A 23,865-nucleotide genomic window follows, 5' to 3' on the forward strand; every position below is an offset into this window, starting at 1 on the left:
TTTTATTCTTTTACCAATTATTTCTGAGTATATCTTACAAAAATTCCTTTACAAATATTTCCGAGATAAAAGAGAGTCACAGAGTCCCAGTATAGCTGAAGACAAATGACAAAACAGACCAAAACACGATATGAAAACTAAGCTTAGAAGAGAATCTCTATATGATCAATTGCCTACATCTACGTTGAAGATCTTTTTTTCCTTCCTTGTCTCTCCCTCTCTGTGTTCTCACTGGGTCTGTCCAAACGCCATCCTCCTCTTTTTCTTCCCTGATTCACTTTCATTACTTGTGATGATATTTTCTCTTTTATGTCCCTGGAAAATATTTGAAAAGCATTTGTAATGTGAGGCATGCTCGTGTTTCTCTGGGTGAATCCTCCAAGACAACAGTCCAATATGTTTATGCAGAACAGATATTGAATGTTCCACAGATTTTTTAAAATACAAATGTTCTGCCCTCATTTTTTATCTTAACTTATCCTTTTCATGAGATATTTGCTGAAAATAAAAACAGAAATAAAAGCTTCAAAACAGCAGTCCAGCTGTGTGGTGGATTTGATTTTTTCAAATTGATCATGTGTCATTGCCTTGATGAGGCTAGACAGAGTGAAATGCGTAGGTGTTTCTGATATTTTTACAGTGGTCTGGATTTGGATAACATTTATTTATCCTACTTATCGGGAAAATTCCTTGGCCCCAGGCTATTTGTTATTTTTGAGATAATATTACTGAATGGGGGTAAAATGCTGTGGGGAATTTCTTAATTCATGGTCATTTTCATTTTCAGTATATTTCCATTTTATTTGTTGGTCTTTCGTAGAGGGGCAGTAAGGTGAAGAATTTATTCTGATTTGGGAAGACCTGAATTTTTCTATCATTTATGCAAATAGATGAGGTTGAGGGCAATCCCTTCAGATCAATCGTGCTTTACAAACACAAAATTTCAGAGTCTAATGCTAAAACAAAGGCTTGCTATTTGAAAGTTTTAAGTGGCTGTATTTCTTGGTAACCCTCTCTTCACACACCTACACGCAAACTAACGCTGTGAGTTTCCTTTCAGACTTTGCCTTCAGGAGAGTTACATAACTTGTATAGTCTGTCCATTCTGGACACGGTAGATCTTATACTACATGAAGTCAAAATCAATGAAGGCTTATTGTACTGTCTGTTGATATTTTCTTTATGCAAGATTTGTTTAAAACCACAATGCCAGGAATGAATGTTAAATTAAACATGCATATTTTACATAATCACACTATTTGCCACTAACATAATCTCTTAAACAGAAAGAATTCAGAGGATGTTAGTCTTCCATGCCTTCTATGTGTTTATATGAAGAGGAACAAATTTGCAAACAAGAGGAGAGAAAAAGAGAGAGAGAAAGAATAGGTATCAAGTTTAGAGTGTAAACATTTCAGAGTAATAATTTAAACAGGATAAAGATATTATAAATCCAGGTAGTATCATTGTAGCAGAAAAACAAAAACAAAAATAAAAAGCAGAAATAGGCAGAGTTAGACAGAAATCTAGTGGATAGAAGTATTCCATTTCCTCAGAGGCTTAGAGAGAGGAGTAAGGGAGAAGTAGACACAAAGAAATATGAAAGGGAGGATGTGAAAAAGACAGGGAGCCTCCATTTCATGAATGGGGCGTGGAGTTCTTCCCTGCCCTTCCAGATCTTCAGGAAATTGAGAAAAGAAAGGAAACCAGATAGCCCTTTCCCTCACCCTTCACATCCATCACCAAATCCCATCAGATCCTTTGGAGAATACTGCTCATGGTTGCCCACTTTGCCCCATTGTGCCACAATGCCAGTCCTCCCTGGCATGGGGTACCTCTCCACAACTCATCACCTCCACCCTGGATTCCTGTGGGCACCTACCACTCCAGTCTAGAAGCACCACTCATTTTCCAAAAGCAACATCTAATCTTGCCATCTCTGTCTTTTGTCTTCAAAGTAGTATTCACATTCCTTATCCTAGCTTAGAAAACTTTTTCCATTTTTCCCATGCCTACCTCTCCAGCCTCCTTCTGTGGGAGTGAGAGGAGGCAGGAGAGTTATATCTTTATCCATAGTTCTGATACTAGTTGCATCTCCTGAATCACGTTACACTCTCCTCACATTTCTGTACCTCCCTACTAACTGCTCCTACAGCCCAGCATGATCTCCCTGGCTTCCCCTCTACCTTCTAACCCTAGGTATCACTTAGTTTAGACAACTCCCTGAAGTCCTAGTCCCCAGAGCAATTTAACTTGTCTGAGGAAGAAGAGGATCCATTGAAGAACTTCTTATGGGCAGAATAAAAATGGAAGTATGTAGAAGCCCACCCCTACATGTAGACATTCTCCTTGTCTGGCTCACTTTTTTCTCTTTTGGATCAATTGCATTTACATAAGAAGGAATTTGAGTAGACCTCAACCCACGAAGGGATAAGCATCCAGGTGGTTGTCTGCCATCACCCCCACCAGACATCAACCAGTTGCCTAGGGTTCGGTCAGCATTTCCTGATGAGCTGGAACAGTTTACCCCATGGAGTGTCTCGGGGACTAAGAGCACAGACCTCCACCCTCAGCCTGACAACCTGTCTCCGTGTTGAAAAACAGTTCAAGGTAGCACTCGAGACCAAACGTGTCATTTTCCTTGTCAAAATGAAAGCTGTAAATTTTAAACCTAATGCTTAATGTATCCAGATATTGAACACAGGGACTTTTATCCTCAGCTTAATGGTCTGTCTTAAAACATCAAAAAAGATTACTTAAAATCTCTGGGCCTCAGAGGTCCTATAAAATTATATGAAGCACCCCACACCACCACCACCGCCATCTCCTCCAAGTTTTAAAAAATGTATTGAAAAACACTTGTGTAATATATGAACTCATTTTTTCTTAGTGTTAGATACTAAGACTATGTACTTGATGGCTGTTGTGGGGGGGGGGCGGGTGTTAAGAAAAGCAATAGGATAAGATGAAATTGTATTAGATTACAATCTAAAATTTTAATAGCATTCACGCACCTGGGAAAGGATGGCAAACTTTATTCAGCATATTCTTGAACAGGGAAATTGTAAAAGCATGGCTTTCTCTCTTTAATATAATGCAACAATAAAGAAGAGCAGCATTTTTTAATTTTTTTTAAAAAATCAGATATTTGTAGAGACCTGATTGGAATGAAAAGACAGAAGAAGGCATGTGAAAGAAATAGAGAGATAGAATGAAATTATTTTCTCCAATAAAAGGAGACTCAAATTAAGAGGCAAAGGGGAATTGCTAAGATTTTAGGGATGAAGAAGTTATAACACTGAACCTTAGGAGTCTTGTCAAAAACTCCACCACAAGCACACACTAATCTGAGACCTTAAAAATCCACCTATAGACAGAGTGGCCATTGTCAGTTTCGTGGCACAGTTTGCTTCCAAGGTCTTACTCACAGCACGGCGAACATTTTTTTATTGGCACAAACAAAATTCTCATTGGCCTCTGGGCTATAAAGAAATAGTGGTGTTTAGTTCTGTTTTTTAGTTTTGCTTACAATCATTTTCTATCCAGAGAAAATTGTGAACCAGTAAGTTTAGAGGATCGAGACTGCTTTCAGCTGTGATCTGAAATCTGACTTGATTCTGTACATTGGTGTCTATTCTAGAGAACAGAGTTGCTAATTAGGGGGACACAATGCTTGGGAAAATGACAAGCTTCCAAGTGCCTCCTGAATTCAAAATTTCCGACATCTTTAAAGCACTATAGATTCACAGATGGTAATAGTATCATTTGCTTTACTTGCCTTAAGATTGCTCTCTGATGTATCTGTTTCTGACATAAAAATAACTCTAGTATAGGTCCCACATTTAAGGGTCTTAATTTAATGCCCCAACATTTTGGTGCATGTCTGGCTTACCTGCAGCAGCCTCATTAAGAATGACTCCCGGGCTAACGCAGCATCTAATGGGTTAATGCGGCTGGGCAGCCTCAGCCTGTTAGCAGCTGCTTAAGCAGCAGGCTGGGGAAAGCTCTGTTGATTTTCATTCTTCACTGCTGAGTGATGAAGGGCAACCTATATGCGAGAAATCTAGTCAGGCCACAACCTGTACTCACATACAAAAAAAAATGCAATTCAATTCATGCCCCAGGTCAACAATTCCTCCGTGATATCTGATATAAGGGTAAGGTCAATGCATTTACAGTATATATGGGGCTAAAACCAGGAGATTTGGGAGGTGAGCCACTAATTTGCTTATCCTCTACTGTGGAAAATCAAGACTCTAGGAGCTGATCGAGAATCCAAATAAGTCTCCAAACAGTGATGTATATCCCAATTAATGCTACTGATACCTTCAGCAATGATATTTCTTAGCTGGTCATTTTGGATCTCTGAACTCATTTTGGGATATGGATTTCCAAATACTATTCCTAACTAAGTATAGTGCTCTACTTTCTAATAAAAAATATTATATGTTAAAAGATGAAGAAATTTTAATATTTCATATTGAATAAATTGAAATATAAAATAAATTTGATATTTTAATTAAATAAATTGAAGTGAATCCTTCAAATATTGTTCTGCTGTTCATTTGACACACCTGAAACATCTTTGGTTTGGCTTCACTGGATAAAATAATCTCCTGGAGAGCTTGTTAAAATACAGATTTCTGGCCAAGTGCAGTGGCTTACACCTGTAATCCCAGCACTTTGGGAGGTCGAGGCAGGAGGATCACTTGAGCCCAGGAGTTCAAGAACACAGCCTGGGCAACAGAGAGAGACTTCATTTCTACAAATAAAAAATTAGCCAGACATAGTGGCACATGCCTGTGGTCCCAGTTACTTGGGAGGCTGAGGTGGGAGGATCGCTTGAGCCCAGGAAGTTGAGGCTGCAGTGAGCTATGATCATGCCACTGCAATTCAGCCTGAGTGACAGACTGTCTCAAGAAACAAAATACAGATTCCTGAGATCCACCTCCAGAGTTTCTTATTTAGTGGGTTTGGGTGGCGTCTGAGTAATTACATTTGTAAAAAGCTCCCAGGCCATACCTGCTACAAGTCCGCAGACCACACTTTGAGCAGCACTGTTCTAGGCTCCCACTTTCTTAATGTTCTTCTTGCTCTGTCTGCTTTGCTGGGTTCTCCTCTTCCGGTGACATCGAAATTGGCATGTACTAAGGCTCCACACCTCTTCTCCCTTTCCTCCCAAGTTATCTCATTCAGTCCCATCACACTATGTGATATTGCTAAACTGATAAAACCTGATTTTGTACTCATCCCTCAATATCTCCTGATTCTTCTTTAAACCCCCAAACTAATCCTCTCCAGTGTTCCCCAACACAGCAAATGGTACCAGCAATTACAAAGTTGCTCAGGCCAAATCCTGAGTCACCCTTAACTCCTCCCTTCTCATCTCCCTCCAACCCATCAGCAAGTCTTATTGGCTCTCCTTCAAAATATAGCCAGAATCTGGCCACATCGCCCTAGCTACCCTGGCAAAACCACCATCATCTCTTGCCTGGATTATTGTAATCATTTCCCAGATTAGTTCCTTTCAATACCAAGCCTGTCCCTGCCACAGGGCCTTTACACATGCTGTTTCCTCTGCCTGAAATCCTCCTTCTCTGGTTAGCTACAGACTCAGGCTCACTTCCTTTTTCCAGGTTTCAGCTCAGATGCCTACCAAAGGGGCTTCTCTCTTAAAGAGCAACAGCCCTAATCTGTGTGCTCTTTTAGAGAGAAGCCCCGTTGGTAGACATCCGAGAAGCCCATTTGCTAACCTCCTTGACCTGCTTTACCTTTGTTGCCTCAGCACATCTCACCCCTGATGTCTTATTTTATAAGTATTTTTTCATTGTCTGCCTCCCTTTACCAGAATGCATGCTCCTGGGAAGGAAGGAACTTCTTTCTCTTCACTTCTATATTCAGTGCAAGAAATAGTACCTGGCCTGTTGCAGGAGCTTGATATATATTCAGTGACTGCATAAATAAATTGATTGAAAAGTGAACATTTTAGCTTGTCAAAAAGAATCATTTTTAGCCGGGAATGGTGGCTCACGTCTGTAATCCCAGCACTCTGGGAGGCTGAGGCGGGCGGATCGTGAGGCCAAAAGTTCAAGACAAGCCTGACCAACATGGTGAAACCCAGTCTCTACTTAAAAATACAGAAATTATCCAGGCATGATGGTGTGCATCTGTAATCCCAGCTACTTGGGAGGCTGAGGCAGGAGAACTGCTCAAACCTGGGAGGTGGAGGTTGCAGTGAGCCAAGAGGGTGCCATTGCGCTCCAGCCTGGGCGATAGAGCAAGACTCCATCTCAAAAAAAAAAAAGAATTATTTTTTTTTCTCTCTAGATTTGATCAGTTATTTTATTTAGACTGTTAGATGCAACATTTGTACAATATTTACTCCAAGGGATGTATGGATAATTTGCATGAGTAAAAATTATCCAAAATACTAGTTACACAAGTTTTTAACAAAATTCTAAAAAACTATTTTACTCCCTCCCCATTTCCTCACACCCAATTTTTGCTTAAGCCCATGGTCCCCAGAAGCATTAGCCCAAGAAACGGTTTTTTCCAGTTACCCTCAGCACAGAAAAAGCTGCCGACTCTATGGATCAAATTGATTGGCCACAGGTGGTCACAATGTTGGACAAAGAATGTAAATTTTTAAACACTGTGGTAACTGCATAGAGTAATACTGCCTGATTGAAATGCCACTGCAGCTAATTAATGCAGCTCAAGAGTTCTCTCTGTTGATAAATACGAGAGACGGCGAAAGTCTGAGAGTCAGGTAAAGGAACCAGTATTAAAAAATAGCTTTGGAAAAATATACTGCAATACACAGCTACCATTCATCCCTTGCACTAAAAACTGTATCAGCGCTCAGAATGACGCCTCTCAGTTACTTTCTACCCCACTCATTTAGTTTAACTGGATTTAGGTTTAAATGCTTTATACTCTGAACTCGACTGTCTTCGAGCTCTTTAAAGAGTAATGACATTGATAGTCGAACCTGTGGACCATGTTGCATGTTTTCTCGTGTTATTTGTTGGACTGAAGCTTGCAATGAAAAGCAACTATTAAAAAAATAAATGTGTGTGGAGATTAGAGTCCACATTTTGAAATGTCAGTAAATACAGTATTTATATGACAGATCATAATGACTTGTAAAAGGCAGCCATATGTGTATCAAGCTCTCAGTCTTCCTAATGTTTTTTTCTTAAAAAGAATATTTTATTTTTAAATCTGAAGAAAACGGCACTAAATGAAAACTATCTTTCCAGTTTTTTGAGGAATTCGGGGTAGGATCAGATGGGCCCTTAGCCCATGGACTTGCCCTTTTCAAAGAGAAACCAAGGAGACGTGTCCAGCTTGTCCACTCCTGTCATATCACAACATTCAGAGCAATAGAAAGGTCGAAGAAAAGGAAATCAAGGATAGACGTTAGAGTCAGCTCCTGTCTTTAATGCACTGTTTTGCTGCTTAACTGTGCCTAAAGGTAGTTTGCCGGTGTATTTGACAAATAGCACCATTAACAGAATTTTACATGCTTAGGTCACTTTACTTTGATCCCAACGAAGTCTTAAAGCATCGTTCAGACAACAGACTGGAGGCTACATCCCTGAAAGCCACTTCTGGGGAGGAGAGGTGGTCCCTGACATAGCAACAGAACATGCAGGACAGTTTCAAACAAAGAACAAAGGCAAACGAGGGTCCTTCTGAAAACCGCCAAGGATGTTAAGTGTTTTCAGAGAGTGAAATCAAACACAATAGCAGAAGGCCAGTGGAGAATTTTTCTAAAAGATAGAACTTTTGCTTAAAGTGATTAAGTACTTACTGGTCATCATAGACCTCCAAATTTCACATTCCCATATACATAAACTGAATCTCCAAATGCACTGAAATTATATCTCGGGCATAAGCTTTCTTTTGTTCTCATGCCAGTTTGTAAGATATCTTTACATGAACAAAAGCTTCTGTCTTTACAATAACCATCTTTCTTTAGAAAAGGCATGCAATATACTTTTGGGATGCCAAATCGCACAATAGAGAAAACCAAATAATTCCAGTGAGGTTTGATGAGCCCTCAGCAAATCCTACAACAATTCTAGTCACCTGTCAATCAGGAAGTAGCTCATAAAGAATTGTGTGGCATTGCTATGGTCTATTACCTGTGATATTCCTTTTGGTTCACTTGAGATTTTTTAAAAAATATGTAATGAATGCATTCAATAATTGTTTGAATTGCTGCTGTGCATCTGTCATAAATGGTTTATGGATAACCATCAATTGGTTCTGCTCATCAGTCTAACAAGTTCAATGTACTACTCAGAGCAAAGGATGACTATTTATTTAACAGCTCTTGGCAGGAAAATTTGTTGCATGCCACAACTTTACAAAGAACATTAAAATCAATGACAATTTATAAACCAAAGGCTGGGAATTATGCTTTGGATTCCCATAATTCATCAGAATAAAGCTGTCAGATACCTTTTATTATAAATTAATAGCATGTTGTCTAAGAGCACCATGGCACAGATGTTTTGCCAGTTCAGTACTGACATCTAGTGGACAATAAAAAATATTTCCCCATCTTTTCCCAGCTCGATTTTCCTTCTTTCCCTAAAGATGTTTGTTGTTGCTTCATTAGTCACATTTTTAATCATGCAAAAAAAGTATTTGAGTTGAAGTTTTGTGTATTTGTATTTGAGCTTACAAATATGTCACAAGTTTGAACTTTTATGGATAAACATTGGCAATATCTGCTTAACGTAATTCAAAAACGACTCAGCTAGCCACACCTTTTAAAAAAATCTTCTTCTATATTTTAAATGTATTAGTACTTGTCATACTTGGGGACTTAGTTATTTCCAATTTTTTACTACTAAATCAACTATACTATATTGAAGTAACAAACTTCCAACCCATATTCTCATAAAGAAAAAGAAATATAGTTCTAAGGTAAGCATTTACTTAGTCTGCATTCAATTAAAATCTAGAATCAATTTACTTTTTTGTAAACATTTATCTTCAGTTTGATACAATTTATGAATAGCCAACGTATTGCAAAACGAAGGACTTACTTAAATACATCATTTGTGGATCTTGCTTTCTTAAACAGTATTTTCAGGTTGATTTACCCAATAGTATTTTATGGCCATTAACACATTCAAAAACTGAAAAACGTCCTACTGTGCACTGGCAACCTCTCAGGCACATGGTCTTGCAAAAGTCCCACTCTGGAACATGCTAGGGTATTATTATGCTCCAAGCTGAGCATTCCAAGCTTTCCAGGATATCACCTGATCTGAACTCATGCTGGATATGATTTTCCAGGGAGTTAAGGAGGTTAAGATTGCATTCTCTTCAGAGCCTTTTGGAATTTAGAGTACCTAAAAGTGAAGCCAGGAGAAATGACACTAGACTTTACAATTTTCCTGCCTTTGTATCTGGCACTGTGATCGGCACTGTATGTGAGAGATTAATAGAGTATGGGTCATGGATGGAAATTAGTGTTCCAATTTTATATGCCTTAAAAGGAAGATGAATACATGTTCTAATGCTGGCATGAAGCTGGAATTTCTAGGAGGAAAAATGATATCTCTTTATAACTTGATTGTTACAAGAAGACAACTGGTGAAACTCAACTGACATCATAATCAGCACCATTCCACTATGCCACACTCTAAAATGCTGAGAATGGTATTTTAAACAACCTTATCAATTTTGTGAAATTTTATATAATGTATTTTGGCTACTTTGAAAGCAGTGCATTACAATTATTTCAGAAGGCTCATGTGATTATTATGAAGGTGAATAAATAGAAGAGAACATGATATCCTCCCATGATAAAGAGAAATCAACTCTTCATAGTTCTTTATATGAAAGTGGGGGTGGGGGGTGGGGAGGTGAACCTGCTCAAAGCACAATGTTTTATGCAATAATATAAAAGGAACTATTTCAAAGTTTTCATGGTTTTCTCATGTAAGAAACTCTACAAGCCTAGTCTCTACCTCCAAATTATTATCGAAACATCTTTCTAAATAAGTTTTTTGCAAGTCATTAAAATAAAGACAATGCATAAATAAGGACAATTGAATAGCACTGTATCAACTAACATGGCTTCTCAGTGGGTGGTTTTTATATAACTAAAAGACAAATTAGGCTGCCTTCTGCTATCATAAACAACTAGCCAGTTCTTTTAATAAAAGAACTATGGTCATATATTAGTCTTTGGTCAACATTTCCTTGTTTTTAAAATAATTTTAACTTTCTAGTTATTCCAAATCCTATTCTCATCTCAGCTATTGACCTACTTAACTATCTCTGCAGGAACATTTAAAAGATTTTCATTGATGGAGAAATCACTAAATGGTTAAGTACACCTGCCATGGTGGGACCTGGAGGCTAGAACATGAAAGCACTGGACCATGTATTAAATGCAGACCAAGAAGCTTAGGGTGGGTTTTTTAAGTTAAGAAGAAAATAGGGAAAGGGAAGGGAAGGGGAGGGAAGGGGAGGGGAGGGAAAAGGGAAAGGAAAGGAAAGGAGGAAAGAGAAAGAAAGAAAGAAAGAAAGAAAGAAAGAAAGAAAGAAAGAAAGAAAGAAAGAAAGAAGAAAGAGAAAGAGAGAGAGAAAGAAAGAAAGAAAGAAAGAAAGAAAGAGAAAGAGAGAGAGAGAAAGAAAGAAAGAAAGAAAGAAAGAAAGAAAAAGAAAGAAAAGAAAAGAAAGAAAGGAAGGAGAGAGGGAGGAGAGGGGAGGGGAGGGAAGGGAAGGGAAGGGAAGAGAAGGCAAGGCAAGGGTAGAAGGAAGGAAGGAAGGAAGGAAGGCAGAAGAAAAAAAGGAAGAAGAAAGGAGGAAGGAGAGAGGGAGGGAAGGACGGAAGGAAGGAAGGAAAGAAGGAAGGAAGGAAGGAAGGAAGGAAGGAAGGAAGGAAGGAAGGAAGGAAGGAAGGAAGGAAGGCCTGCCTCTTATTTGGAAAGCACAGCAATAAAAAGGGACCCATAGGTCTTGAAGGAAAGATTATGAACAGGAGATTCTAAGCTGAACTCTAATTCCAGGACAAGTCACTCACTGTCCTTTTATATACCCCCTGCTGTGCAGGCAAGTCAGGACCAAAAACATAGCAGGAGAACCAGAGACCATGTGGGCAGCCTCCTCCTGATCAACACAGGATGAAGTTGTTAGTTATAATGAGTTTTGTTAAAGCCTTCTCCCCATTCCTATTATTTTAGGTTGTGATTGAAGTAGATAGAATCATCTCACATTAGATCTGGAAAGAACCTCAAAGAACACTAGTCTAACCTCAATCACAGACAAGGAAAAGAGCCTCAGAAAGGTTAGGGGTGTTGGAGGCCAGTAACATGATAACTGAGTTCCATGATGCTGGAGGGTATGGTGCTACCAGGGGTGAGACCGTAGGAAGCCAAAGAGCCCAGAAGGACTCAGGCCAAAGGGATAAGTTAAGGCTAGGAATAAAGACTGGAAGATAGCCGCAGGAATAGGGAAGGCCTCTGTAAGAAGTATGTGGTCAGGCAGAGGTGAGATTCCTGAATGAGGAAAGCATCTGGAGCAAGAACTCATCCAGGCACCAAATTCCAGAGCAGACTTTATTTCAGAATTCAAGTAGCATGTGAGAAGTCAAAGCAGGCAGCACAAGAAAAAGGACAGCAGAGCAAGGCAGATGGATAAGAACCCCAGAGATCCACAGAAGGAAAAAGGACAGTCAAGCTCACAATCAAACCAAGACTTAGCCCCACTTCCTGCTACCTGAAAAGGACTTCAGAAAGCAAAGGTAACTCTGAACCAGGCTGAGAGATTTTACACAGTTCTATGGAAATACGATTCAATCCAAGCCCAGCTGAACTGGCAGGTGTGGACGGTAATTAAAGGACCTGGACCCGGTGATGAGTACAGTATATGGGCATTAGGTAACCAGAGTGTCAGGAGGGCAGATCCTAACAGAACCCATCTTAGTCTAATATACTCTAAGTATTGGAAACCTCAAATTAATAAGGCGTGGGATTTATACATATGCGCAAGTTTGTGTTTGCACACACATGCAAAGACTACAACTTAGTAATCTGAGGACATTTCATGTTCATTTCTTATTACCTCTCCCTTCAACTTTCAGTCATTTTATTGTTTGTTCATAGTCTTTCCACCACCAATCCCCAGTGCATGTTAAAATTATTTTCCTGGGTAAACTGACATCTTCTATTTATTTTTCAACTTTGTTTATAAAAATGTCTAATTTAAGATGTCATTTGCTAACAAGCCAGGGTACATATTTATTTAATAAATGTTTATGCTTTTTTGAGTCTGTCTTAGTACTCTGTCTCCAACCAGGGGCTCCAGGAAAGCACGTGTGGTGCATTCAAATCAGTCTGTGATCCAGCTGAGAATTTTGGATCTAAAGATTTTAAGTTTTACCTGACCACATCAGACACCATCTTTTTACTGAATATTTAAAAATTAAGTAAAATTCTAATTAAATGGGTTAGTTTAAATGATGAAAAACAAAATTAAACTTGCAGAGGCTTTTAACTGAATGATTTCAGGTCAATTAGTGATTTGCAGCAGAAAGGAAGCTGGGTGGTTTATAAAATAATGTATTTAATCAATGATTAATGTATTTAATCAATGATTTATAGTTAATTAACTTCACTTAAATCTCTCCTTAAATCTCTCCTTCAAAGATTTCTATCTTTGAATTTCTTAATTTTAAAAGCCAAACTATTATTGGGAGAAATGAGTGGAGGTAGGGAGCCAATTGAAAACTCCAACAGCTTTCTATGTATTCTTTTTGATATTTTATCAGTAAAGTTTTAATAGTTACACAGGAACCACATGTTGATCTTATATGATAGTCCCAAGCAGAGATATCAATTACTGTAACTGATGAAATAACTAAATATCAACAGTAAAAGGACCTCCAATATGGCGAAAAAGAACATCACAGATGGGGAAAAGGGAGTTGCTGGCCAATATGTAAACAAGAATTTGACTCTGTTTATTTCTTCCTTCCTTCAGATATATTGAAGAATTTCTTTGTGCCTTGTACCTCTTATAGTCCAATTTAATATCTTCCTGCTTTTTAGAAGGCAGTTTATGTAATTCACTGGAATATTTCCAGGAGAAGAACGAGAGAGAGACAGAAAAAACCTGGGGAGAAAGAGAAGAGAATGAGAGAGAGAAAGAGTCATAGAGAGATAGAGAGAGAGAAAGAAGATAAAGAGAGAGATACAGAGAAAGAGAAAAAAGAAAAGAAGGAAGGAAGAAAGGAAAGAAAGAAAGAAAGAAGAAAGAAAGAAAGAAAGAAAGAAAGAAAGAAAGAAAGAAAGAAAGAAAGAAAGAAAGAAAGAAAGAAAGAAAGAAAGGAGGAGAGGGAGGGGGAGAGAGAAAGAGGGAGGAAAGAAAGGAGGGAGGGAGGAAGGGAGGAAGGGAGGGAGCGAGGAAGGGAGGAAACTGATTTACAGGAACGTGAGACTCAGTATATAACAATGCCCTTGGCAAAAGCTTTGTAAGGCTCCACTCCTGGCTTAACTTCTATTTATTTTTGTAATGATAAATGTTAGCAAAGTAATGATCCTAGAGAATAAAGATCTATATTTAGCCCCAAGATCAGTATGTCAGAGAGAGCACGAGCAGTACAAATTTCCCTGAAGTCTTGAGTTTATTTTTAACCCTGACTTGATCTTTTTCAGAGACTTCAAAGTCAATCAAAAGAATTTCTGAAACTCAATAACAAAAGTCTTATCATTTTACAAATCGTTAAGGCCTCTCCTGTGGCGCACCATAGCAGATATGTTGTTCAGGCACATTTTCATGAACTATGAAATAAAGGACAATTACTAGGAAAATGAGAATTTGAGCCCCATATCTGGTTGTCACAAGTTGCATCAATCCAAAGAATCTGCCAATGATATAAACAGGAAGCAGAGAAACTCTAGGCAGACAGGGGCAGGTACCTGGCAGAACCCCACCTTTAAGCCTAAAAGCCTGAAATCCAGTGGCCCCATGTGAGAACTTCCATCCCTGTGTGCCCACTCTCTCCTGATTGGTTCCTTCTAAATAGTGTCCTTACCAATTGAATGTCACCATTTCCAAAACTACCTATAGCCCACCCTCACCTCCAATCCTGCGCCTATAAAGACCCCAGACTCAGCTGGTAGAGACGAGAAGAATCTAGACATCAGGGAGAGGCAACTTGACTTCAGAGATGGTGGCTGGGCCCCAGAATGAGGCAACTTGACTTTGGAAGAGAGAGTCAGAAAGGTGGCTTGACTTCAGCGGAGAGCAATCTGCCATTCCCATCCTCTTTCCAGCTTCCTTCTCTGCTGAAATCCACTTTCCTCGGTCAATATAATTCTTTGCATTCACAATCCTTCAATTCATCTGTGTGACCACATTTCTTTTGAGCACCAGACAAGAATTCAAGATGCACCAAGTGCGGGTACCCAAAAAGGTTGTCACACTGGCCCTCTGCCCACTGAGGCTCTTTGCCTCCTCATGTTGGGCAACTGCTGTTCACCAACAAGGGCAAAGGGCCAGTGTAACAGCCTTTTTTGGGTACCCACACTTGGTGCATCCTGAATTCTAAGAGCCTACTGAGCTAAGAAAGCATTGTAACATGGCCTCTGGGGTTTTGGAGTTTCAGGCACCCCCACGTGGATGTTGCCACAGGACATTCACAGAGTTTGCTACTGCTGGCACTAAAGCAGCCAGCCAGTTCCTGCACTTGCTTACTCTGGTTCCCACACTCATTCACTCACACGGTCCCTCTGACAAGGGTTTGAGCAGGGTGGGCTGAGTAAACAGGCTATCCCTGTCAAGAATCTCACAAAGGGGTCAAGAAAATATCCTGCATCACCAAGACTCCTGCTTCGAGGACAGAGAGAGCATCTCCCTCACTTGGCACTTAGTTATTACCACAGACCCTCACACAAGCAGCAACTCAAAATGAAGAAGCACCTCCTTCTCAGACCCGTGGGTTGCTTACGAAGTGTTCTAACCTTTGCACTTCACTCTATGAAATCTAAATGTGAAAATCTCCAGCTATTCTTACATCTCACCTCTAAAATGTACCCACCCATCAGCAGTGTGCATGTTGATACCTCTTTATCTGTTTCTGTATTAGTTTATGTGATTTGCATGTACTTAACCTGGAGATATCTGTCTACCTCAGCATTGCCAAGGGTGGTCTCAGAGAGCAGGAATTGGATCTTTATTCAGATATGTCTTGTGTTTTTTTAAAAAAAAATCTAGCAGGTAAAATTTCCAACCAAGATAAATCTGTTCACCAGATGACATTTTGGCCATCATTTTGCTTTAATTCCTCATTTTACAAACTCATTCATTCTTCTAACAAATACTTATTAATCTCAGAATTTCCCAAAGACTTTGATGATTTAGTCAGAAAAATTAAACATGTTTCTCTGTGTGGCACAGAAATTTAAAGGGTGAAATTTTCCTAAATTATCATCCTGTTATTTAGCTTCAATGTTGAGAAGTCATTATTGGTATTTCCAGGCCAATCAAAGTAAACCTTGGAAATGTTCATCTTTAGTTCCTTAATGTCATTCATTAAGAAGCCTCCCTACATTCTTTCTCCTTTTTTCTAAACTCATTAGAGTCCCTATTCTCAATTTTTTAATTTAGTGGAAAAATAAATATGGCATCAACTATATAAACCAAGAGCAGCAAACTTTTCCTTAAAGCTCGATAAATTTTTGGCTTGCGGACAGTGTAATCTTCATCTCAACTCCTCAACTCTGCCATTGTAACTCAAAAGCAGCCACAGACAATAAGTTAATTAAGAGGCTGTGATTGTGCCCCAGTAAAACTTCACATACAAAACTGGCTGAGGGTCAGACTTGGCCTATGGGTTGTACTTTACTGACTCCTGATACAGACTATTACCTGGGAGTCATTACCAGATAACTCACCATCTTTACCAGAAGATAAATTGCTTTTTCTCTTTTTCCCATTTCTTGATGGGAATTACTACTCTTAGAGCATTGCCCTTCAATAGAAATTTCTGTTGAGATAGAAATATTCTATATCTCTTCTGTCCAATATGATCACCACTAGCCCATGTGGCTACTGGGCACTTGAAATGTGGCAAGTGTGATTGAAAAATGTTGACAAATTTTACGTTTTATTAAATTTTTATTAATTTTAAGTGGCTGCATGTGGTTAGTGGCTAACATGCTGAACAGTGCAGACTTAAGGAGTAATGAAGTCCATCAGGCACTATATTAGACAGAACTAAAATGCAGGGAGGTTTATTGTCCCCTCGAATCACAATGTATAAGTAGGTACACCTGTGATCAGCCCTAGGCATTTCAAATGCATTCTTCTTTTTACAAAATAATTCTTTCAGATAAGTTTCCTAGTATAAAAGCCTGATACAATTTATTAACTTTTATTTATAAACAATCTTCTGGGAATCCATCAGTTGGATTAAATATATAACATTTTAATGTCTTTTTATATAGTATTGTATTAAATTTGAGTTAATAAAAAAATACCTACAATTATAAGAGTTGAGGATCCTCTTCCAGTGTGCTCACTACCTGTCTGAAAAGAGACACAAAAACAAGTCAGTATACTACAATTTCATAAGTTCCCTAGTAAAGTATACATTTCATTAATAAGAACACAGAATAACCAAACTTCCTGAGGATGGATAAATCTGAGAAAACTAAAAAGAGCAAGAAGTATTTGAGTTGCGAGTTGACAAGGAATAGGGAGAAAAAGCATTTCAGGAGAAGGGAACAGCATTAGCAAAGTCACATAAGTGCGTAATGCATTCCAGTTTGGGGAAATGATGTGTAATCTGGTATGACTGGAACACAGGGATGCAAGGCAGCACTGTCTAGAGATAAATTCAGAAAAGTAGGTTAGATGCAAATTGAAAAAGTCATTGTATGTGTGGAAAAGTCTCTTGCAGGCACTAAGGAATCATAGGTTTTAGAACTGGTGGAATGGGGGTGACATGGGATCTTTACAGCTGTGTGGAAGACAATTTGGAAAGACCAGAGGCAGGAAGAGTATGCAAATAAAAGCTTTGTATTAATTTTTAATGCTGAAGATAAAAAAAGTTTAAGATCATACATCACTGGATTATTGACCATGAATGTTACTCCAAAACTTGTTAAAGCATTTATTAGTAGGGCATCAGACTAAATTTCATCCACAGATGTGTTCTGTTTGTCTTACAACTTTCTTTTAATACTTCTATTTGGCTGCCAATATTTATATCTAAGAGGATTTTACATGAAAATCAAGATTTCTCTTTAGAGTGTACATTTCTTCTTAAAAATCACAAGATTGGATTATAATGGGCCTGCATTCTGTCCTGGCAACAATCAGCTGTTGCTGGGTAGCATCCATTGCACTCCCAACAGAGCAGCGACCCTTGCTTTCCTTGGTTCCTCCCACTTCTTATTACTTGACTTCTAGTCAGTTTCACTAATTTGTGACACCGGACTGGCTCCAAAGGCATTTGAGTTTTGTATCCCAATTCAAGGTGGCAGGTCTAAAATTTCATTCAGTTTTAGAAACGTCCTCCATAAAACAGTCTCAGCAATGCCCTCTGTATGTTTATTCTAACAGCAATAGGACTTTAAAATGTTGCTGTCTTGAAAATATCCAACATTTTCAACCTTTTTGTTAACTTGGGCCTACTTATCTTTCTTAAACAGCTTCATCTCAAACATTTAGAAGAAAGAAATAATAAACTGAAGGATCAGCAAATCGCTATTGGACCTGAGCCGTAAGCAGTTCTGTTGCTTCTTCTGTTGGAGCTTATGCAGTCAGCGAGTCTTAGGCCAACTGGCTTTCCCAAGATAATTTGTCCCACATATCTATCTTCCTTGTGCCATCTTCCTTGTGCTAGCTGGAAAAGTCCCTAGCTATTTTAAACATCTGGTCAACTCATCGTTTTGAGACAACCCTTCTAGTTGGAAATTAGAGGCTTTTATCCGCTTGCCATCAATAAGGATATGAATAATTATCAACATTAGTGTAGGTTGAATTGGAATTAATTTTAACCTAGAGAAGTTGTGTTACATCAAGCCCTGTGTGTAGATGACTGTGTAGATGCTGTAGCTTTGTCAACCTGCTACATGCCAAATAATATGTTCATATATGACAGTCAATGGCTGTGACATTTTCTTCTTGGTTTGCAAAACTGTGAGTGTTCCTGTGTGTCTTTTGTATTATTACTATTATACAAAATATTGAATGAGTGAAATGTGTTTCTTCTGTGTTTGTATAAAGCCTCTATGACCTTACACAGAACAATAGAAAACCACATTTGTTTTATAGGAAGTGTATATTCATCTTAAGTTCATAAAGTGGGAAGGAGATGAAGCTGTGAAACCATCAGTAATTTTCATTGTGATTATATGACCACAGGGACAAGACAGCAAGGATGATTTATGTAGAACCATTTTCCTCCTGCTTTTTACTCAGTGTTTAGAATGCCCCCACTCTCCTAGTTTTAAACAGAGGGATTAATTGTTTTATTGTATGGATTCCTTGCCTGGAACCACAAGAGATCACAACACTTCAATATTAGATCTTACCCTTAGGACAAATTTTGTGAGAGATGAGTCTCTCCAGCCCCTCAGTTCCATCAATACCCTTAAAATGCATTTAAGAAACTCCCACTGAGCTGCTGAATCAAGGAGGCCCAGTGTTGAGACAGTTGTCTCCCCTCTAGGCTCAAAACTGTGATTCCCTGTGGCTCTGAGTTGCTGAGACTCAGTAGGTCTTAGGAAGAAGCGCATCCTTTTGGCTGGTGGTAAAAATTACCCCTTCATCAGCTTGACTAGCTAAGCTAGGACAGTCAATCATATGCTAAGGCTAAAATTCTTGTCAAGGCAAGTAGCCAAAGAGGAAAAGAGAAAAAAAAAAGTCAAGTTGCTAAAAGGTCAGCGCTGCATCCTTGATCCATAAGCCTAATCCCACAGGCCTAATTCTACCTAGGAATCTTAGTTTCTAGGGCAACCGTCAGATCTACATTGTCAAAGGCACATTGCCTTCCATGTGTGATAAGTCCTTTTTCACTCCAAAGTGGAGAAAAAAAAACAGCTAGGCACAGAGGCTAATGCCTGTAGTCCCAGGTACTTAGAAGGGTGAAAGATCACTTGAGCAGAGGAATTCACCTCTAGCTTGAAAAAAAAATAGCAAGATCCCATGTTGAAAAGAAGAAAGAAGAAGAAAAGAAGAAGAGGAGGAAGAAAAAGATGATGATGGAGAAGAGGAGGAGAAGAGGAAGAAGAAGAAGTAAGGAGGAGGAGGAAGAAGAAAGGAGGAGGAGGAGAGGGAGAATAAGGAAGGAAGGAAGGAAGGAAGGAAGGAAGGAAGGAAGGGAGGGAGGGAGGGAGGGAGGGAGGGAGGGAGGGAGGGAGGGAGGGAGGGAAGGAAGGGAAGGGAAGATCCTGAAGAAGAGGAAAGAAGAAGGAAGGAGAAAGAAGAAGATCCTCCCACTGTCCACATATCTATGCTTAAGAATCTTAGTGTTGCCTAAGCAAATCCACTCTCTGTTCACAGGGAGCCCATGGTAGACTTTGCTTTGGGACTATTTTCATGAATCAGGACAATTTCATGTCCCATTTGGGTATGGGTACCTTACACTAGCCATGTGGAAGTATATCATATAAACATATCTAAACAGAGCTCTTGATCCTGTTCAATACACATCCCTCCCTCTGTCCCCAACCCATCTATTATGGAAGATGTTTTACTGTGTTCATTTCAGTGTTCCATGGATTTTAGGAGGATATACAGTATAAACTCCAATGTCCACTCAGCAAACTGGCCAAGTGAATGAATACTCTCCACCCCCTTTCTAACCCTTCCTGGCTGATGCCCACAGCATCTGAATGCTCAGATCAGCAGGCTTTCCACATGCTTACCAGTAAGTTCATTGCATTTGTCTCCCCACCTGTCATGCCAATTGTACTTATCTTAATTATATGTTAATAAAATATCGAAATATGAGTATGAAGAAAAAGAGGGTTATTTCTATGAAACTAACTTGAGGCCGGGCGCGGTGGCTCACGCCTGTAATCCCAGCACTTTGGGAGGCCGATGCAGGTGGATCACGAGGTCAAGAGATGGAGACTATCCTGGTCAACATGGTGAAACCCCGTCTCTACTAAAAATACAAAAAAAAAATAGCTGGGCATGGTGGCGCGTGCCTGTAGTCCCAGCTACTCAGGAAGCTGAGGCAGGAGAATTGCCTGAACCCAAGAGGCAGAGGTTGCCATGAGCCGAGATCGCGCCATTGCACTCCAGCCTGGGTAACAAGAGCGAAACTCCATCTCAAAAAAAAAAAAAAAAAAAGAAAAAGAAACTAACTTGAATATTTGGAAACACTTCATAAAGGAAAGTTGAAAAAATTCACTAAATTAGGTGGAATTAGATCATAAAAGTTTAGAAGGCTTCCATATTGCTTCATGAAAAATTTTGATTTCTTCCTCCACTTTAAATACAATGAAATTGCATTTTGGAATTATGAGTATCCTTTAGAAAAGAAATACCAAACAGAATTCGAATCAGTAAATCCACACTCAATGAAAAGCCTTGATTTTGTATCAAAAGATTGATGAATGAATGTACATTTGTATATTTTAAGTTAAAATAAAAAGTTTAAGATACGCACGTTATCACTTTTATAATCCTGGCTTTCACCACCTTTTTCAATCTATCAACCAACTACACGTCTCAGCTACACTAGATAAGAGGATTTCTAATATATTATATTCATAACAATTTTATTTTAAATAAAGGTTTTCAAAGTTCTTTACAACTATGTTAGCCTTTCAGAGGATATCGATCCCCTTCTCCATAATCAGCCTTGTGAAAGAGTTTCATTATATTAAATATAACATATATTACTAGGAGTGCTAAGGAAAAGTGTTGAAAACTTGAGAGACTTTCTTGGATTGTTAGGAACTAAGGAAAAACCACACAATGGCTCAGAAATTCTATCTTCAACATCCTAAACTTACAAAGGTTAACCTGAGAATTTGAACTATAGATCACTCAAGATACAAGTTAATTCTCTTAAACTAGACAGCACTTGGCTTAAAGGGACTGCTGGCCCTTCCTGAAGTGCCCTTTACATGCATTTTAAATGCCCTAAGATACTGAGGCCTTGTCCTATTCTCTGCTATGTTCCTTGTCCCATCTTTGGGACATTTGAGGATTCACCCTCACCGTATCTGCACCCCACACTTCAGAGAGAGACTCGAGAATAAGGTTGTCTCCTTATATGTTAGTAACCTTTTTCTTTATCATTTTAACCATTTGTAAGCATACAATTCAATGTTTACAACATTGTATAACCATCACCATCTAGTTCCAGAATTGTCATCCTAAACAAAAATGCTGTACCTGCTAAAAATAACTCCCCCTCCTTCCATTTCCCCAAGCTCCTGGTAACCACCATTCAACTTTTTGTCTCTGTGAATGTTCCTATTCTAAGTATAAGCATGGAAGCATACAATATTTGTCCTTCTGTGTCCACCTTATTTCACTTAGCATAATGTTTTCAAGGTTCCCCCATGTTGTAACACATGCTAGGACATCATCCCTTTTTGCGGCTGAATAATATTTTATGTATACACCACATTTTGTTTATCCACTCATCTGTTGATGGACACGGGTTGTTGTTTCATCACATTTTAAGAGTTGAAAGTTTTAGTTTCTCGTACTGGGGGGCAAAGTCGAATTGTCATCAAAATGTTCATACTTAAAAAAAAGAAAAAAATCCCAGGTAGGAGTGGCTGAGTCAAAGCAGCCAGAGCCAGATCCACAGATACAGGCCCAATGATGCAAGGTGTGTTTTGAGCTGCGTTGGTCACCCCAAGTTTCCATGTTAAACTCATAACCCCCAGTATCTCAGAATGTAACTATATTTGGAGACTGTTTATAAAAAGATAATTAGGTTAAACTGAGGTCTTTAGGGTGAGCCCTAACCTAATATGACTAGTTTCCTTATAAGAAGAGGAGATTATGGCACAGAAATGAACACAGGGAAGACCATAGGAGGACATAGTGAAAAGTGGGCTGTTTACAAGCCAAGGAGAGAGACTTCACCTCAAAAGAAACCAATCCCACCAACACCTTGAACTCAGACTTCCAGCCTCTGGAATTGTGAGAAAATAAATTTCTATTGTTCAGGCCATCCAGTCCGTGATAACTTATTGCACCTCTAGCAAATTAATGCACCATTTCTCCCAAGTTTGACCAGTATGACTTTGCACCACCAAGACCTTTGAAGGCTATTAGAGTGAAATCTTGTTTCTCCATGAGGCCTTTCCAGATCCCTTCTGTCAGAAAGACTTTCTCTTCCTCCCTTCATTCTGCAGTGCTAGGCACACGTAAGGATCTCTGAGCTCAGCGAGTTTACATTCTAGACAACAGTAGTAAATGAGTGGTGGAGATCGATAAAAAACAATAAACTCAATAGCCAAGCATATTGTTGGGGTTCAGGGGAGCCCTCAGTTCCCCTGAGGACGTTTCTCCAGGTTCTTGGTCTCACTCCCCCAAGAACGGGAGAGGAGAACATGGCGCAGTGCGCGGTAAATGCCAGACCCCAAAGTGTTTGTAGATAGTGATTTATTTAAGTAGAGAAAGAGAAACAGGAGAAGGAGAGAGAAGGAAACAGCTGACTCTCACACTGAGTGAGAAAATCCAGAAAGATGGAATCCAGGAGAGGAAAGCAGCTTCCACCCTGAGTGGAAGGAAATAGAGAGAGATGGAGTCTAGGAGGGGAAGACAGGCTTCCACGAGAGAGTGTGCAAGGGGACTCCAGAGGGGAAATCCAGGAGAGAGGAAGACGGCTTCCATAAGAGTGGAAGGGGATCGAAACATGGAGTCCAAAGGGGTGTGGAAGAAGGGGACTTTTAACCTGGGAGGAACCCCCACCTTCTCCTAGACCCCTGGCCAATGAAAGGAGTTCCTTAGAACTTCTGCTGGAGTGATTGACTTTTTGATTTTTTCCTTGCCTGTGAAAATTAAAACAGAGGTGGTTAAATCTCCCAGATGGAGAGAGATGGGAGGAGGGCATGGTGCTGGGAAGTTCTTGCCCTTAAAACTACACCCCCTTGTGAACCTGGAAAGAGAACATTCCCTCAATATCATATTATATGTTAGAAGATGATGAATGTCATGGGAAAATTAGAAGAGAATAAGGGGGATTGTTAATGTGGAACACAAAACAACTGTAATTTTAAAGAGAATCCAGGGTAAGTTTCTTAGAGAAAATGGCATTGGAGCAAAAACATCTAAGAGATGAGGAAGTGATCAATGAAGATGTTTGGAAGAATGGAGATCTGGATAGAAAGAGCAGCCAGTGGAAAGGCCCTGAAGACAGAGCATGCCATAAAATATTCAAGGAACTGGAGGAAGCTTGGTGGCTTGAACAGCATGAGCCATTAGAATAGCAGAAAGAGACTGGCATGGTGGCTCCTGACTATAACCCCAGTACTTTGGAAGGCCTAGGTGGGAGGATTGCTTGAGGCCAGGAGTTCAAGAGTTCCAGCTACTCCGGAGGCTGAGGTGAGAGAATTGCTTGAGCCCTGGAGTTGGAGACTGCAGTGAGCTATGATAGTGTCACTGCACTCCATTCTGATGATAGTGACAGGAAGAGACCTTGTCTCTTAAAAAAAAAAAAAAGGAAAAAAGTAAAAGAAGAAGAAGAATGGGGAGGAGGAGGGGGGAGGGGAGTTAGGGGATGGGGGGAGGAGGAGGAGGAAGAGATGAAAACAAAGAGGGAACAGGACTATGTAGACCATTTTAAGGACTCTGACTTTTATTGTGAGTAAAATGGGAAGCCATTGCAAAGTTTTGCGTAAGAGTGACATG

At 39.4% G+C, this 23,865-nt stretch overlaps 1 long non-coding RNA gene across 1 annotated transcript in view; it reads right to left on the reverse strand.

Annotated features, from left to right (window-relative positions):
- The window catches only part of LOC144577715 (uncharacterized), a 34,225-nt gene extending 17,663 nt beyond the window's left edge, over nucleotides 1-16,562 (reverse strand). The window contains exons 1-2 of the long non-coding RNA XR_013522241.1: nucleotides 16,516-16,562; nucleotides 3,893-4,048 (exon numbers count right to left, since the gene is read on the reverse strand). This is a non-coding gene — a long non-coding RNA (uncharacterized LOC144577715). The remainder of the gene's footprint in view (nucleotides 1-3,892; nucleotides 4,049-16,515) is intronic.
- Between the last annotated feature and the right edge of the window lie 7,303 nt (nucleotides 16,563-23,865).

The sequence above is a fragment of the Callithrix jacchus genome, chromosome 9 (assembly GCF_049354715.1).
Source record: "Callithrix jacchus isolate 240 chromosome 9, calJac240_pri, whole genome shotgun sequence".
In the NCBI taxonomy this organism is placed as follows: Eukaryota; Metazoa; Chordata; class Mammalia; order Primates; family Cebidae; genus Callithrix; species Callithrix jacchus.